The sequence below is a fragment of the Lepus europaeus genome, chromosome 18 (genome assembly GCF_033115175.1).
Source record: "Lepus europaeus isolate LE1 chromosome 18, mLepTim1.pri, whole genome shotgun sequence".
Classification (NCBI taxonomy): Eukaryota; Metazoa; Chordata; class Mammalia; order Lagomorpha; family Leporidae; genus Lepus; species Lepus europaeus.
In genome coordinates this window covers 53,772,902-53,788,345 of record NC_084844.1, presented here as the reverse complement: position 1 = coordinate 53,788,345, position 15,444 = coordinate 53,772,902, and the positions used below count along the sequence as shown (strand labels likewise).

Genomic DNA, 15,444 nt, shown 5'->3' with positions numbered 1-15,444 from the left:
TTGAACCGGCGCCCATATGGGATGCTGGCGCTGCAGACCAGGATTTTAACCTGTTACACTACAGCGCTGACCCCTTTCTGTACAGTTCCGTTATTGCTTTCATACAAGTTATTTATTGAGAGGCAGAGAGAGTGAGACACACACACATACAGACATACACACACACACACTCAGAGAGAGAGAGAGAGAGATGGAGAGAGCACTGCCATTCACTGCTTCACTTCCTAAGTGCCCAAAATGGCCAGGGCTGGATCAGGCCAAAGCTGGGAGCCAGGAGCTCAGTTCAGGTCTCCATGTGGGTGACAGGGACCCAACTATTTGGGGCAGCACTGCTGGCTTCCAGGGTGTCTGTAAGCAGAGAGCTGGAATCGGGAGTAGAGCTGAGACTCTACCCAGGGACTCTGACCTGGGATGCGGGTGTCTTGACCACTAGGCTTAACGCCCACCCACTACCTCCTTTTCAAACCTTCACTTACTAGATACCTTGTGCCTGAGAGCAGTCCTGGGACCCTCTGAGGTTCTGTATTATAAGTCGGCTTCCTTCTTGTCATTATCTCCTTCCCTCCTAAGGCACAGAGGTTCCAATTTCCTCCTCTATGCCAAGTCATTTCCATTTATCCATTTGTTTTCCATTGTCTCAGATTTTGTTGATGTGTCTCATTTGTTGTCAACTTTTACTTCATTTTTTTTTTCTCTTTGTGGCTTTGTACCTAGTTTTTTTTCCCCCTAGTCACTTTTAATGGGCTTTCAGAAAAGCATGGAGATAAACAATCTGTTTTCTATCAGCCATTTAAGCCAAAAGTATTTGTTATATTTCCTGATTATTGTGCTGCATGGGAATACTGTTCATTTTTATAAATTGGTCTTGAACAGGCTCATCCGTTCTGGTACTTTGTAGAATTTCTTGGATTTTGAGGGTAGGCAATTATATTGTATGAGGATATCAGCAGGTTCTTCATTTGCAGTCCTTGTATTTCAAATTTCTTTTTATTGCTTTACTGTACTGTGGGATTTCCAGGATGATACTGAAAAGAAATTGTGATAGTGCATGGCCTCGTCTTATTCCTGACTTATTCAGAAAAGCTTCCAGTATTTTCCATTAAGTATAACATTTGAGTTTTTAACAAATTATTTATTTTTTTATTTGCGACAGACAGCTAGACAAACACATACACACAGACACCTCCCATCCACTGCTAGGAGCCAGGAATTTAATCCAGGCCTCTCAGAGGAGTAGCAGGGACCCAAATACTTGTGCCCTCACCTGCTACCTCCCAGGGTGTATGTTAGTGGGCAACTGAAGCCAGGACTCCAACCCAGGTCCTCTGATGAGGGATGCTCTTGTCTCAACTGACCTCTTAACTGAGGTGACAAAGGCCACTCCTATCTTAATTTTTGATAGTTGTGATTTATTAGACTAAGAAAATTCTCGTTTAGTCCTAGTTTGCTAGGAGTTTTCAGTCACAAGTGGGTAATGAGTTTTGCCGGGTGCTTTTCTGCCTGTAGATTGTTTCTTTTTTTCTTATAATCTTCTAATGCGGTGAGTAACGAGTGAGTTTTCTGGTGTGTGAATATGCCTGCGTTTCTGAGATTTGCCAGTGTTTATTTAGAGTGTTTACACGTATGCCCTAGGTGAAGCTCAGAGGTAGCTAGCTCTTAATTCCTTTCTTCTTGTACCGTTCTTCTTTGAAGTGGATCTAGGATGTTTATTATGAACAGAGTTGCTTTCCTGTCTATTTTTGGAAGAGATTGTATCTGAGCTGACTTTTCCTTAAAGATCTGAGAACACTTAGCAGCAAAACCACACAGAACCATTGCTGTTTTCTAAGATAGATTTTTAGACCACCGAATCAATTCCTTTGAAGGCTATGGATCTATTCAGGTTTTCTATTTCCTCTTGAGTCAATTTGGAAATTTTTTTTTTTTCTGAAAAACTGTCATAAGCAGGAGATTAAGAAATAGCCAGGCAGTTCCAGGAATTGTGGGCAAATAGCTCTTTCAGCTGGTTCAAGCTGCCGGCACCTCCGAGGGGGGAAGAGACGAGATGGACGTGAAAGCCTCACCCTGGGGTTTTGTATTTTCCAGAGAGGAGAAGAGCTATTGATCAGCTTCACGCTGCACATGAGGTGTCCTTGTTAAAAATGTCAGCGTGACCACCTAAGAGGTAGAAATGGAGACTGTAAATGCCAGCTTTGTGGGGCCAGGGGAATGAAGAAAATGCAGTCAGCCCAGGGGAAAGCAAGACAGAAGAGAGCAGAAAAGGAAAGAGAGAGAAGGTTCTGGAAGAGAGAAAGTGGATCCCCGGCAGCACAGTGGAGGGGTGGGGGGTCTGAGTTCACTCTGCTCTTGCAGCTCCCTGGCTTTCCCCGTCGAGGCCATATGCAGGACACTGCCAGTGTGCCATCTCCCACTCTCTCCCCAGAAAGGAAGCTCTAACCAGGACCGGGCTGAGTCACTGAGCTGCGTATTCTTGGTGCCTGACATACAGTAGGTGCCCAACGATAGTTTGCGTAAGCGTGATGAACGATATAGGTAGGCAAACAAATAAACCCTGAAACGTTACTCTGGCAGACTCAATGGCTACAGGAAGACTTAAAAATTATTTAGTTATTAATTTTATTTCAAAGAGGCAGAGGGAAGGAGGAAGGGAGGGAGAGAAAGAGAGAATCTGTGCCAGTTCACTCTCCAAATGCCCACAACAGCCTGGACTGGGGCAGGCTGAAGCCAGGAACCTGGAACTCCATCTCTGTCTCCCTCGTCTTTATGATTGACATGTCACTTGTTACTGTTCTCCGGCCCCACCGTGCATTTGTGCCAGCAACATCCCAGGTGCTTGCCTCGTCCTGGCAAGCTGGTGTCTTGTTGTCACTCTGGTCCCTCACTGAGGAGGGACCACCTCTTCTGCTCCCACTGTGCTCCCTGTGCTGGGCGAGCAGAAGGCAGTGGCAGCCTAGCCCTGGACCCTGGGGCTGATGACACGGCACAGAGCACCGTGAGGCCACTTGCTTCTTTTCAATGCCCAGTTTTTAGAGAAATAGTGCGAAGCCAGTGAGAAAATGGCCCTACTACAGAGAAGCCACTCACACATCCACCCTGGCCCTTCCCTCTGCCCAGCCTCTCCCCTGTCAATCTCAGAACTCATGCTGACCAGTGATCTGCTCCTTGCCTTGGCATCCTATCCTTTACCCTAAGGCTGGCCTCTGTGGCTCAGTGCGGGTTCGTGCCTAGGAAGATCACTCTCCCAGCAGGCAGTGGGAGCTGGGCGTTCTGAGGCTGTGGTCTGGCTCCAGGGTTTTTCTCAAAGTGTATTTTAAGCCAGGAGAACCTCTTAGGTAGCGGGAAAGTGAGAAACTCTGTTGCTGCTGCTCACTGGCCCCTGGCTCTGGCTGTGGGCATGGGGAGCCTGTCTCGGGTCCTCTCCACGGGCACTGCAGATTTTGTTCTTCCCAGGGTGGGCAGCCTTGGGAGGAGGCTGGGAGGGGTTAGAGCTGCACGACTGGTGGTTAAGCGGTCTGTGTGCTCGGTATATGTTCTGGGGCCCCAGCCTTCCCTTACTCACAGGTGGCATGGGAGCCAGGCAGGTAACAGTGCTGAGTGGGGCGGATGGAGGTGCTTGTTCTAGGCCTGGCTGACATCAGAGCCGTTCTGTTTGCTGCACAATAGACTTGCTCTCCAATAGGGTGGACATTTGGCCTCATGGTTAAGATGCTCAGACATATGCATCCCACATCGGAGTGCCTGGGTTCAATATCTGGCTCCAGCTTCTGATTCCAGCTTCCTGCTAACACACACTGTGGGAGGCAGCAGGTGATGGCTGAAGTGTGTATAGGCTTCTGTTCCCATCTCCCAGCTTCCGTATGGCACAGCCCTGGCATTTTGTGGACATGTGGGGAGTGAACCAACAGGTGGGAGTTCTCTGTCTAACAGACTTTATTTATTTACTTATTTATTTATTTATTTATTTATACTTTTTGACAGGCAGAGTGGACAGAGAGAGAGAGAGAAAGGTCTTCCTTTTGCCATTGGTTCACCCTCCAATGGCCACCGCGGCTGGCGCGCTGTGGCCGGCGCACCATGCTGTTCCAAAGGCAGGAGCCAGGTGCTTCTCCTGGTCTCCCATGGGGTGCAGGGCCCAAGCACTTGGGCCATCCTCCACTGCACTCCCTGGCCACAGCAGAGAACTGGCCTGGAAGAGGGGCAACCAGGACAGAATCCAGCGCCCCGACCGGGACTAGAACCCGGTGTGCCGGCGCCGCAAGGTGGAGGATTAGCCTGTTGAGCCATGGCGCCGGCCTCTCTAACAGACTTTATAAAGGAGGAGGAAGTGGAGGAGGAGGAGGACCTCGCAAGCTTAGGAAGCAGCCATCTGCAGTCCCTCCCCGGAGACCCTGGCTATGGGGTTGAGAACATTCTCAGGAACCTGCTCTCAGGTGATCAGAAACCACTGCACGAGAGAAGGGCAGAGAAGGTGGCAGTGTTTTTCCTTGTCCAGAGTGACTTCAGTGTGGCCTTCCTGATTTTTAAAAATTTAATTAAATTCATTTAATTTATTTGAAAGGTACACACATGCAGAGAGAGAGAGAGGGAGGGAGGGAGATCTTCTGTTTGCTGATTCACTCCTGAAATGCCTGCAGCAGCCAGGGCTGTTCCAAGCTGAAGCCAAGAGCCTGGAGCTCCACCTGTTTGTCCCATATGGGGACCAGCCTGCTGCCTGGTTGTTCCTTAGCAAGATGCAGAGCTGGGACTCAAACCCAGGGACTCTGATATGGGCTGCAGGCATCCCACATGGCTTCTCAGGTGCTATGCCAAACGTCCACCCACAATGGCCTTCTGATTTTTTAAGAGGCTGTTGCAATGTGAACTTTTCTCATGGCACCTTTCTTGGTTCTTATTTGTTTGTTTAATATTGCGACTAAGTCAGATATTCAGAAGGGCTGGATTCGGCCCACAGTCTGGTTTGGGCCTCTGATCTTCGAGGTAAGCCCTTGCGTGTCCGACAGTAATTCTGAGGGGGCGGGGCTCCACGTGGCCGGCCGTTCTCTGCTACCGTGGATGCCTGTACTCATCTTCCTGCCGTTTGCTGTATCTGTCCTTGACCCCAGACCCAGAACCAGCCCTATAAAGACACAGACCCTGGGTAACTCACATTACCTGCCAGCTAACCTCTGTGCTGCAAATGATTTGGGTCTCAGTTTCTTTCTTTTTTTTTTTTTTTAAATCCATTTTATTTATTTGAAAGTCAGAGCCACACAGAGAGAGAAGAGGCATAGAGAGAGAGAGAGAGAGAGCAGTCTTCCATCTGTCGGCCCATCCCCAGTTGGCCACAACGGCAGGAGCTGCACTGATCTGAAGCCAGGAGCCAGGGGCTTCCTCTGGGTCTCCCACACGGGCGCAGGTGCCCAAGGACTTGGGTCATCTTCCACTGCTTTCCCAGGCCATAGCAGAGAACTGAATCAGAAGTGGAGCAGCCGGGTCTCAAACCGGCGCCCACATGGGATGCCTGCACCTCAGGCCAGGGCGCCAACCCACTGCGCCACAGCGCCGGCCCCCTGGTCTCAGTTTCTTACATGTGAAAAACCACTGGCCCGAGGCATGGCGGAGCCAGGCCTGAAACCCGGGTCTGTTTGCCTTATAAGCCGGAACTGTCAGATTCCCTACTGGCCTTCTCTGCTCGGGGTTCTTCCATGCCTCCCCAGCCTGTGGGTGGGGAAGAGCACACAGGGTGACATCTGGGTGGGGCCCTCCGACCAGGTTAGGTGGTTCCTCCCAGAGTTCGTGTTTGGGCCAGGCAGGTGCCAGGCCAGAGGAGGGATGGGCGTCTGGGAGTTAGCCTCTGGTTCTGAGAGGCATGGAGGACTTCTGACTGATGATTTCTGTAGACTCGATCCCCTCTCTGACCCTCACCTATAGATTACATCTCGGCCGCCCTGCCTCCACTCCTCTCTCCCAAGCCTCCACTGGATTTCAGTGGGGTAGGAGAGGTGACGTCTTTATTTTTATTTTTATTATTATTATTATTTATTTTAACATTTAAAGTTACTATTTTCTCTCTGTGGTCTTTTTTTTTTTTTTTCAAGATTTATTTGAAAGGCAGAGTTAAGGGGGAGGGCTGTATGTCTTTAATCTGCTAGTTCACCCCCCAAATGGCCACAACAGCCAGGGCTGCACCAGGCTAAAGCCAAAACCAGGAGCCTGGAACTCCATCCAGGTTTCCCACATGGGTGCATGGACCCAAGCACTTGGGCCATCTTATGCTGCTTTCCCAGGCACATACCAGGGTGCTGGAATAGAAGTGGAGCAGCTGGGACTCGAACCGGCACCCATGGGATGCTGGGTCACAGGCAGTGGCTTAAGCCACTGGGCCACAGTGCCGGCCCCAGAAGGGATGTCTTTGTTGCTGTTTTCTCCTTACAAGACTGAGCCTGTAACCTGGTAAGCTGACCACAGCCCATGGAAGCAGAGAGCCAGGCTGGGCATAGGAGGGGAGGCTGGGGCAGCCGATCCATGCTGGGGATCGCAAAACTGGGAAGCAGATGAGAGTGAGTGGGGCAGAAGGACAAAGCTCAGTGCTGGACACGGAGGCGTGGGGACACAGGAAGCTGAGTTTGCTGGGGCCAGTGAGCCAGACAGGGCAGGTAGTATAGGGCCTGTGGTGTGGTGTAGCATCCCCTGAAACGCTGTGATGAGATCAATTTAGATGGTGCTTGGGCAGGACACTCCAGTACTAATGGATCAGCCCAAGAGAAGGGTGTTCCTCCCGCATTGCTGGCCCTGTGCTTTGCTTTGCATTGGAGATGAAAGTTCTGAGTGGTGCTTTGGAGAGTAGGCTCAGCAGGTGGCAGAATCCAGCTAGGACTGAATACCAGGACCTGTTTTTTTTTTTTTTTTTTTTTTAAGATTCACTTATTTATTTATTTATTTGAAAAACAAAGTTATAGAGAGGGAGGGAGGAAGGTAAGGGGGAGAGAGACAGAGAGAGAGAGCTATCTTCCACCTGCTGGTTCCCTCCCCAAATGCCTGCAACATCTGGGCTGGGCCAGGGCAAAGCCAGGAGCCAGGAACTTTATCTGTGTCTCCTACATGTGTGGCAGGGACACAAGTACTTGAGTTCCTATCTGCTGCCTCCCAGGGTGTGAATTAGCAGGGAGCTGGATTGTAAGCAGAGGCAGGACACAAATCCCAAGCGCTTCCATATGAGACACAGGCATCCCAACCAGTGACTTAACCCACTGTGTCAGGTCACTTGTCCCTGTGGCCTGTTTTTTGGGTTGGTTATTTTGAAAGGCAGAGTTACAGAGGGAGAGGGGGAGAGATCTTCCGTCTGCTGGTCTACTCCCCAAATGGCCACAACAGCTCGGGCTGAGTGGATCCAAAGCCAGGAGCTTCTACCAGGTCTCCCACATGGGTGCAGGGGCCCAAGCACTTGGGCCATCTTCCAGTGCTTTCCCAGGAGCATTAGCAGGGAGCTGGATCAGAGGTGGAGCAGCCGGGACTCGAACTGGCACCCATATGGGATGCCAGCACTGCAGATGTGACTTAGCCTGCTATGCCACAGTGCCGGCCCTGTTTTGTGGTTATTTTTATGGTTACTGTAGATTTCTGGAAACTGTTAGCAATTTTCCATCCAGAGATGATTGTAGAATTTCCTGTTCAGCACATTTTTTAAACGAAAAAAAGAGTCGACTAAAAATATTAGTAATGTCAGCTAAAAATATTAGTAAACAAGAGAGACAAGTAGTGAGTATCCTGAAAATTCTATTGGATAATGGCAGTCAGTGAAAGATAGGCCCCAGGAGTGTCTGGGTGTGAGTCTTTGACTGTAGGATCAAATGGACCCCAGTTCAAGCCTATTAATAGCGTGACCTGGGGCAAGTCACTTCATGTGTCTAGCTGTTGTTGACTCTATTGTAAAACATTATTATTAATATTAAATGAGCTCTTGGGTGTGCCTGACATAGTCATAGTAAGTGATGGTGGTTATTATAGGAGCTGCTCCTAGACATGAGCTGTTGAGCGCAGAAACTGGTGTTCAAGGCTAGCAGGGAGCCCAGGCCAACCGTGGGATAGGGAATAAGCTGTCCATCAGCCCAAGTGTTACAGAGCTTGTCTGGGTTCTTGTGGCAGGGTTTTTTTAAAAAAAGATTTATTTATTTATTTGAAAGTCATAGTTACACAGAGAGAGGAGAGACGTTGATGCTGAACTTGTCTCTCTTCTGGGAGTCTGCTGTTTAGCTATATGCTGGGCAGAAAGCACTTGGTCCCAGGAAGCACCCTGAACACCGAGTTCTCATGAGCTTCCCTGATGGAACACATCCTACACCTGCTGTCACGACTCATTGCCGGGTGAACTTGGCATGTCCTGTGTGGCTCCACTAGGAGTAGACTCCTGGAACATGAACCTGGTATCCTTGGGACTTCACCTCTGGGACCGGGGCCCTTCACTGATTTTGATCAGTATCCTTTTGCCCTAATAAGTATTAACCAGGGCACAGATATATGCCAAGTCCTGGGAGTCCTCCTGTTGGGTCAGTATACTTGGCGGTTGTCTTGGGGATCCCCAACATAACCTGTCTTTGTCTTCAGGTCACAGGAAGAGACCAGGGCTCCCTGCAGCCCAGGATCTCCTAGAGTCAGACAGAGGGCAGGGGTGTGGCAGGGTTGGTGATACTTCTGGGAAGAGCTGGCTCAGCAAGAGCATATGGGGTGTGTGCAGATGTTGGGGGTGGGGTGCTTCCTTGGATTGTGATGTGATGTCACTGTGCTTTTTACAAGGCAGCTTAAAGGGTTTGGGAAGGGAGTCAGCATTTGGCCTAGTGGTTAGCACGCCAGTTAGATGGCCCGTGTCCCTCATTGGAGTACCTGAGTTCAGTTCCCAGCTCCGGCTCCTGACTCCAGCTTCCTGCTAATGCAGACCTGGGAAGCAGCAGGTGATGGCTCAAGTGGTTAGGTTCCTGCTGCCCATATGGGAGATTGAGTTCCCAACTTCCAGCTTTGGCCTGATCCAGCCCCAGCTGTTTGGGCATTTCTGTCTGTCTCTCTGCCTCTTAAAAAAAAATAAGAATAAGAAAAAAGTGACTGAGAATGGGGAAGAGTGGCTTGCAGAGGGAAACCAGGGCCCCCTCACCAGGGGCAGGTGTGACTGCCAGGCAGGCATGCACGGACCAGAGATGCCCCGAGCTGGTTCTGGCTGAGGGTTCCCGAGGCTAAGCCACCTTGGGAGCCCGCAGTGTTTTCCTTGGATCCTCAGTTCCTCGAGGTGTGCTCAGAAATGCCGGATCATGCTGTGAGACTGCCCCTCTGCCCCAGCTGCTGGCTTAGAAACCACACGGGTCAGGGCTCCCAGAAGATGATGAGGTTAGGTTCCTCCAGAGGGTCCCGGAATGCAGGGAGCTGAGTAGCGACAGGGCCAGGAAGCTGTAGCAGCGATGGCCGCTGCCGTTGAGGCCTCGTGTTTGACCATCAGGTTGGCATTTACATGACTGATGTTTGATTGGGCAGGGAAGGGAAGTGGGGGGAGAGTCCTCTTGCTGCAACAGGGCTCTTTTTGGCAACAGTCTTTGGGGGACAGGTGACTCTTTAGAGGGGTGTTGAAGCAACAAAGAGACTACTGTGGCTGGATGAGTTCTTCCTCTGCCGCTTTGCTGCCCCTGGCTGGTGGGAGCCCTGGGCCAGGGTGCCTAAGGGAGGCCTGTGGCCAGGAAGGGTGGCCGGTGGTTAAGTGGTTCTGGATGGTGGTCAGGAAGCTGCCATGGAGGCCAGCTCAGACTAGAGGAGTTGTGCTAAGAGCTCTAGGGCCAGATACACAGGGCATAGCTCTCAGTGTCAGCGCTCATTAGCAGTGTGAACTCGGGCAAGATCCTCATCCTGACCGTGACTCTAGACCACCCGTGTTCCCATCCTGGTGTCGATTTTATTAGCTGTAAGTGCATGCTTGCCCCTGGGACAAGCTACTGGACTATAGGAGCCTGAATTTTGTTCTCTGTGCAATGGGCATGATGGAGGAACTTAGATGATTTCAAGTGATCCATCTCAAACACTGATGTGAAATTTTTAAAAAGATTTGAGGGGAAGAAAGAGAGACTGAGTTCCCCATCCATTGGGGCCCAAGCACTTGGGACATCTTCTACTGCTTTCTCCAGGGCCAAAAGCAGGGAGCTGGATCGAAAGAGGAGCAGCCAGGACGTGAACCGGCACCCATATGGGATGCCAGCACTGCAGGCAGAGTCTTAGCCTACTACGCCACAGCGCTGGCCCCTGCTCTCCCTTCTTGACCCTCTCTGGGAAACCCAGGCAACAGGTGGGAGCACAGGGCAAGGCAGGGGTTGCCTGTGCTATAGAGGACGTCCTGCCTGTGTGCTCCCTGGTATCTGTAGAGGCTGGGCATGGCCTCGTGAGCACCCCTGCCCTTTCTTCAGGTGCTCCAGCTGCTGCAGGCCTCACCCGCACTGTGCAAGAACCCCTGGCTGCCCACAGGAGCCTGCAAAGAGGCATTTGGGAGGGGACTGAGATCAGCTAATGTTAGTGCAGCACTCCTGGGGGAGGGGCAGGAGGGAGAATGGATTGCGAGCCATCTGGTTTGCAAGCTCAGGGATTTCTGACACCAAATGACAACCCCCCAGCATGTAGAATTAGCTTTGTTATTTGGAATTATCCACACAGACAGGCTTAGATTTATTTTGGTATTTATTTGTAATGCGGCATTACACAGAGAGGGAAAGAGAGAGAGAGAGAGAGAGAGAAAATCTGCCACCTGCTGGTTCACTCTCCACACGGCTGCAATGGCTGGGGTTGGGCCAGGTCAAAGTCAGGAGCCTGGAACTCCATACAGGTCTCCTACATGGGTGCAGGAACCCAAGCACTTGGGCCATCTTATGCTGCTTTCCCAGGTATATTAACAGGGAGCTGAATCGGAAGTGGAGCAGCTGGGACATGAACTCATGCTCATATGGGATGCCAGTGTTACAGGCAGCCTAACCCACTGCACCACAACGCCGGCCCTCATATTTAAATGCTGTTTGTATGTCTGCTCTCTTCCTGTGGCTTTTGTAGGCAAGGTCTATGTAAATGTATTTTTAAAGTTCGTGCTTTCTATATACCGCTAGAGAATATTTTGAGAATCCAATGACAACCTGATCAGTCATGAACCCTAAAATACTTGACAGAGTGGTGAACGTTTCTCCTTATTGTGAGTCCGACCTTGTCTACCATCTCTAAAAATTCTACGGTTGACCTCTCTGTGGAAGTGGACTTGAGTCAGGGACATCAGGAACCAGCGGAGGCCTGGGCGGTGTGGACTGCACGTGTGTAGCCTGAGCAGTGCTGACTGTGGCTGTGTGGCTGTGTGTGGTGGGGACCACCCTGTTCCTGGTGGGGTGCTTAGCAGCCCCCCTGGCCTCTCCCCACCAGATGCCAGTAACTCCCGCACTAGGCTTCATGATGATCCTGAGAGGTGTTCACGTCCTAATCCCCAGAACAGATGGATATGCTAGGTTATGTGCAAGGGAGAATTGAGGTTGCAAATCAGCTGACCTTGAGATGGAGAAATTATTCTGGGTTGTTTGAGTGGCCCTTGCATAACCACCAAGATGCTTATCCATGGAGAAGGGAATCCAGAGAGAGAGAGAGAGAACTAGAGAGATGGTCATGCCAAGAGGTGTCTCCACCCCCACAACTGTGGCTTGTGGTTAAAACACCATTTGAGACACCTGAATCCCATGTAGGAGTCCCGACTCTGACTTCTGATTCCAGTTTCCTGCAGACCCTGGGAGGCTATAGCCTATGACTCGAGTAGTTGGGTCCCTGTCATCCGTATTGGAAGACCTGCATTAAATTTTGGGCTCCCAACTTCAGCCCAGCCACAGCCTCTGCAGGCATTTGGGGCATGAACTGGCAGATAGGAGATCTTGGTCTGTCGGTCCCTGTCTCTCAAATGAAAACATACACAGATAAGTAGGGAGGAAGGAGCCTCAAGCCAAGGAATGTGGGCAGTCTGCAGAAGCTGGAAAGGACCTGGAAGCATTCTTGCTTAGAGCCTCATGAAGGAACCGGCCCTGATCTTGATTTACTCCATGTAGACCTAATTTAGACCCATTCCTGAAATCCGGAACACGAAGAGAATAAACGTGTGAAGAGAATAAACGTGTGTTGTCTCAAGCCATCGAGTTTGCAGTGATTTGTAGTAGCTATAGGGGACTAATCTACACATCCCACTTCCCCAGCTCCATGGTGACAACCGGTAAATGTCTCCAGGCATGGCCCCATTGGCCGTGTGTATTGTTTCCCCAGAGACTGGTTGGGTGAAGGCAGAGCCCTCTGTGTTCTGCAGTGGGATGGAGGTGGGGAGGGGTGCACCCTGCATGGTTTGTTCTGGGAGGAAGGCACTTGTGGTTTGAAAGGAGGGTGAGAGATACAGCTGTCCACTCCCCAATACCCCCTCACCTCCCAGTTCTTGGAGCTGTCGCACCATCGTCAAGAACCACAGTATTCCTGTCGCTGCATGCCCATCTTTGGATAAAACTGGAAAAGACGCTAAACTGTCTTCAACTACACCATAAAACAGAATATAAAAAACTCAATAAAACCCTAAAATGTCAGCCACAGCAGGATTGCTAGCTGAGACCTTGGCGAGAGGGGACAGACAACAGGCCAGGCGCCCCCGGCACTGTTGGTGGGAGTTGTGGGTGGGGAGGACAGGCTGCAAGAGCCCAGCCCGCGCTGGGGGCCACCACGCCTGGGCTCAAGGCCAAACACACAGCCCCTTGGTTTCTTGAGCCCAACCCTGATACTGTAATTCTGTTTATTTTGCTGAATATGAAATCCATATGGTTCTGATTTCTTCCTTGTAATCCATCATCTCTGTGTGGCTTCGGAGCCGGCAACCATACAAAGTGTCTTTGAAGTTGTTGTTCTGGGGAAAGTAGGAAGTTGAGTTCTTCCAGGGTTCGGGGCAGGACCATGAGGTTCCCATTTGATTCCAGACCTGCTCCAGGAGCTGGGGGCGGGAAGCAGACTGGAACAGCCGGTTCTGGTCCTGGCCCAGGAGACACCCAAGATAGATGTGCGTGGCCAAGGGCCCCTTGCTGGTCTTCAGCTTAGGTCCTTCCAGCTGTGTGCCTGTCACCTGTTGTCATCAGATGGTACCTTTAGCTCCTGCCTGCAGGACATGAGCTTGTTGTGTTTAAGGGAAGACATGGGGAGAAGAAAATCCAAGGGAAGAGACAGTGAGCAAGAAGGATAGGGAGGAAGGCCTGGCCCTTGGTCATGGCTGTTTGCTAGCAAAGGGGCCTGGGCCAGACCATTCCATGATGGGCTAGCCGAGCTGGCTGTATTTGGTACGTCCAGGCCTGTAGTCCTGGAGGGCTTGTGGAAACACAGACTCCTGGCCCCACCCCTCAGCAGGTCTGTGTGGGACCCCAGAGTCTGTCTTTTCCAAGGAATTCCCAGGGAGTACAGATGCTGCTGGTCCTAGGGCCACACTTTGAGAGCATCAATCTGGAACAAGAAGAGGATCTTTGCTGGTAAAAATTGATCCTAATAACGAATGACTCTCTGGACTTGACTGTAAGGGAGAGGATCCCTTGTTTGTTCTGCACAATTCTGGGAGGAGACCCCATTGCCATCACTGATAACTTTTGTTTCCAAGGGGGAGAAGTAGCATTGCATCTTTCCAACTGTCATACAGTAAAGTGGACATTTTGGGACATCTGCTTCTATGAATTTCTGTACATACATAAGTCTGCAGAATGAAGACGGTCCATTGGCCCCCAAATTCTCTTGTGGTGTTCCTGTGCAATGCCACCCTCCAGCCACTGCTGTGGTCCCCTTCCCTAGAATTGTTGTCATTTGGAAGCTGTCCCATATATGGGATCCCACAGCAGGCAACCTTCCAGACTGGCCTCTCAGCGTGTAACACCTTCGAGAAGCAGCCAGCTTGTTGCATGCACGCCTCCCCAGCTCATTCCTTTTTCCGGGTAAGTGGATTCCCGGAGATCCTGCAGTTTGCTCATCATGCCCTATCACTGACCTTTTGCATGGCTTCTGGTTTGGGGTTATTAGGAATAGAGCTGCCCTGAAGATTCTTGGATGAGACTTTATGCGGACGTGTTTTCACGGCTGCTGGGTGCACGTCAAGGAGTGGCGTCGCTGGGTTGTTAGGATCCATGTGATTAATGTGAATGGGAACCTGCCAGGGTGGTCTTCTCCACTGTGCATTCTCTCCGGCAGTGTGAGTATCCCCGATGCGCCGCATCCTTGTCGACACTTGCTGTTGTCAGTTCTTTTTGACTCCAGTCATTCTAGATAACAGTTGGTTTCAAAGTAGATAAATGAGTTCCAGAAAGGCTCAGAGAGTTCTCCAAGGCTCCCAGCCTCTTGGTGGCTCCTTGGAGTCCAGAACCCAGACCTTCTGGCCTGGACACAGTGGGCACCCTGGGTGGTGTCTGTGCTGAAGGAGGAACCCACAAGGATGTCCCATGGCACAGATCTAGGAGCCAGCAGCTTCCCGTGGCATTGGGTTTCCAGCAATACCCAGAGGGATACAGGAAAGGGAGGTGGCAAAGCCGAAAAGACTGGCACCCTAGAATCTTAGAGGGGGAGGCACGGCAGCTTCTGCCCTCCCCCGCCCCTGCTTATTTGAAGTTTGAGGCTCAGCTGCCTGGTGGCCTCTGCACTCTGCTCGTGGCGGGCAGTGGCAGCATCCTTGGAGATAGCACCAGGGCCCCCGTGGCACCTGGGTAAAAGCTTTTGCAAACCATGTCCCTGATCAGGATCATCATATCCCTTCTGTGCCTTGGCCTCTGTCCAATGCCTGCAGGAGTGGACTCTGGGAAGGAGCTGGTGAAGGGGTGATGGCCACGGCTGGAACCAGAGTGGGTGACCTCACAGGGCGGAGCAGGATCCTCAAGCCCACAGCACTTCTCCGGAGGCTGTCCCACCCACCCCGGGGGACAAGAGGCCCAGCTGCCCTGGAAGGCTGTGGACATGCCTTCCCGATTGCAGAATACTTCTCTTTTCATTTTGAATATCATTTGTTTGGTTGCCACGGCAACGTGAAGTCTCTATTTTAATGCTAACCTGCGTGGCTGCAACTTTCTATATATAAACGCTGCTTTGCACAGTGCATTAGCCTATGCCACGGGGAAGTGGTAGATGTGGAGGTGTGGAGATGGTGGAAGAAAGTGACCAGCGTGTGGGATTTGCATGAGGACAGACCACGGAGCTGAGGTGAGAGGGAACCGGGGCATGGCTGCTTATCTTCGGTACAGATGCTCCAAGCTGACTGGAGCAGGTTGGGGGCCAGGCGGCCAGGAGGAAAAGCCCTCCATGAGCAGTCTTGTGGCAGGGCCAGAGTTCGGCTTGGCTTGGGAGGGTCTTGGGATGGAGCTTGTATTTCCCTCATGCTCGTTGCCTTGCGTGTGCCTTCGGTGCTGACCCAGGGCTATGTAC

At 51.2% G+C, this 15,444-nt stretch overlaps 1 protein-coding gene across 3 annotated transcripts in view; it reads left to right on the top strand.

Moving 5' to 3' along the window:
• Positions 1 to 15,444, top strand: part of GAS7 (growth arrest specific 7) — a 238,943-nt gene that overhangs the window by 102,162 nt on the left and 121,337 nt on the right. The window lies entirely within an intron of this gene.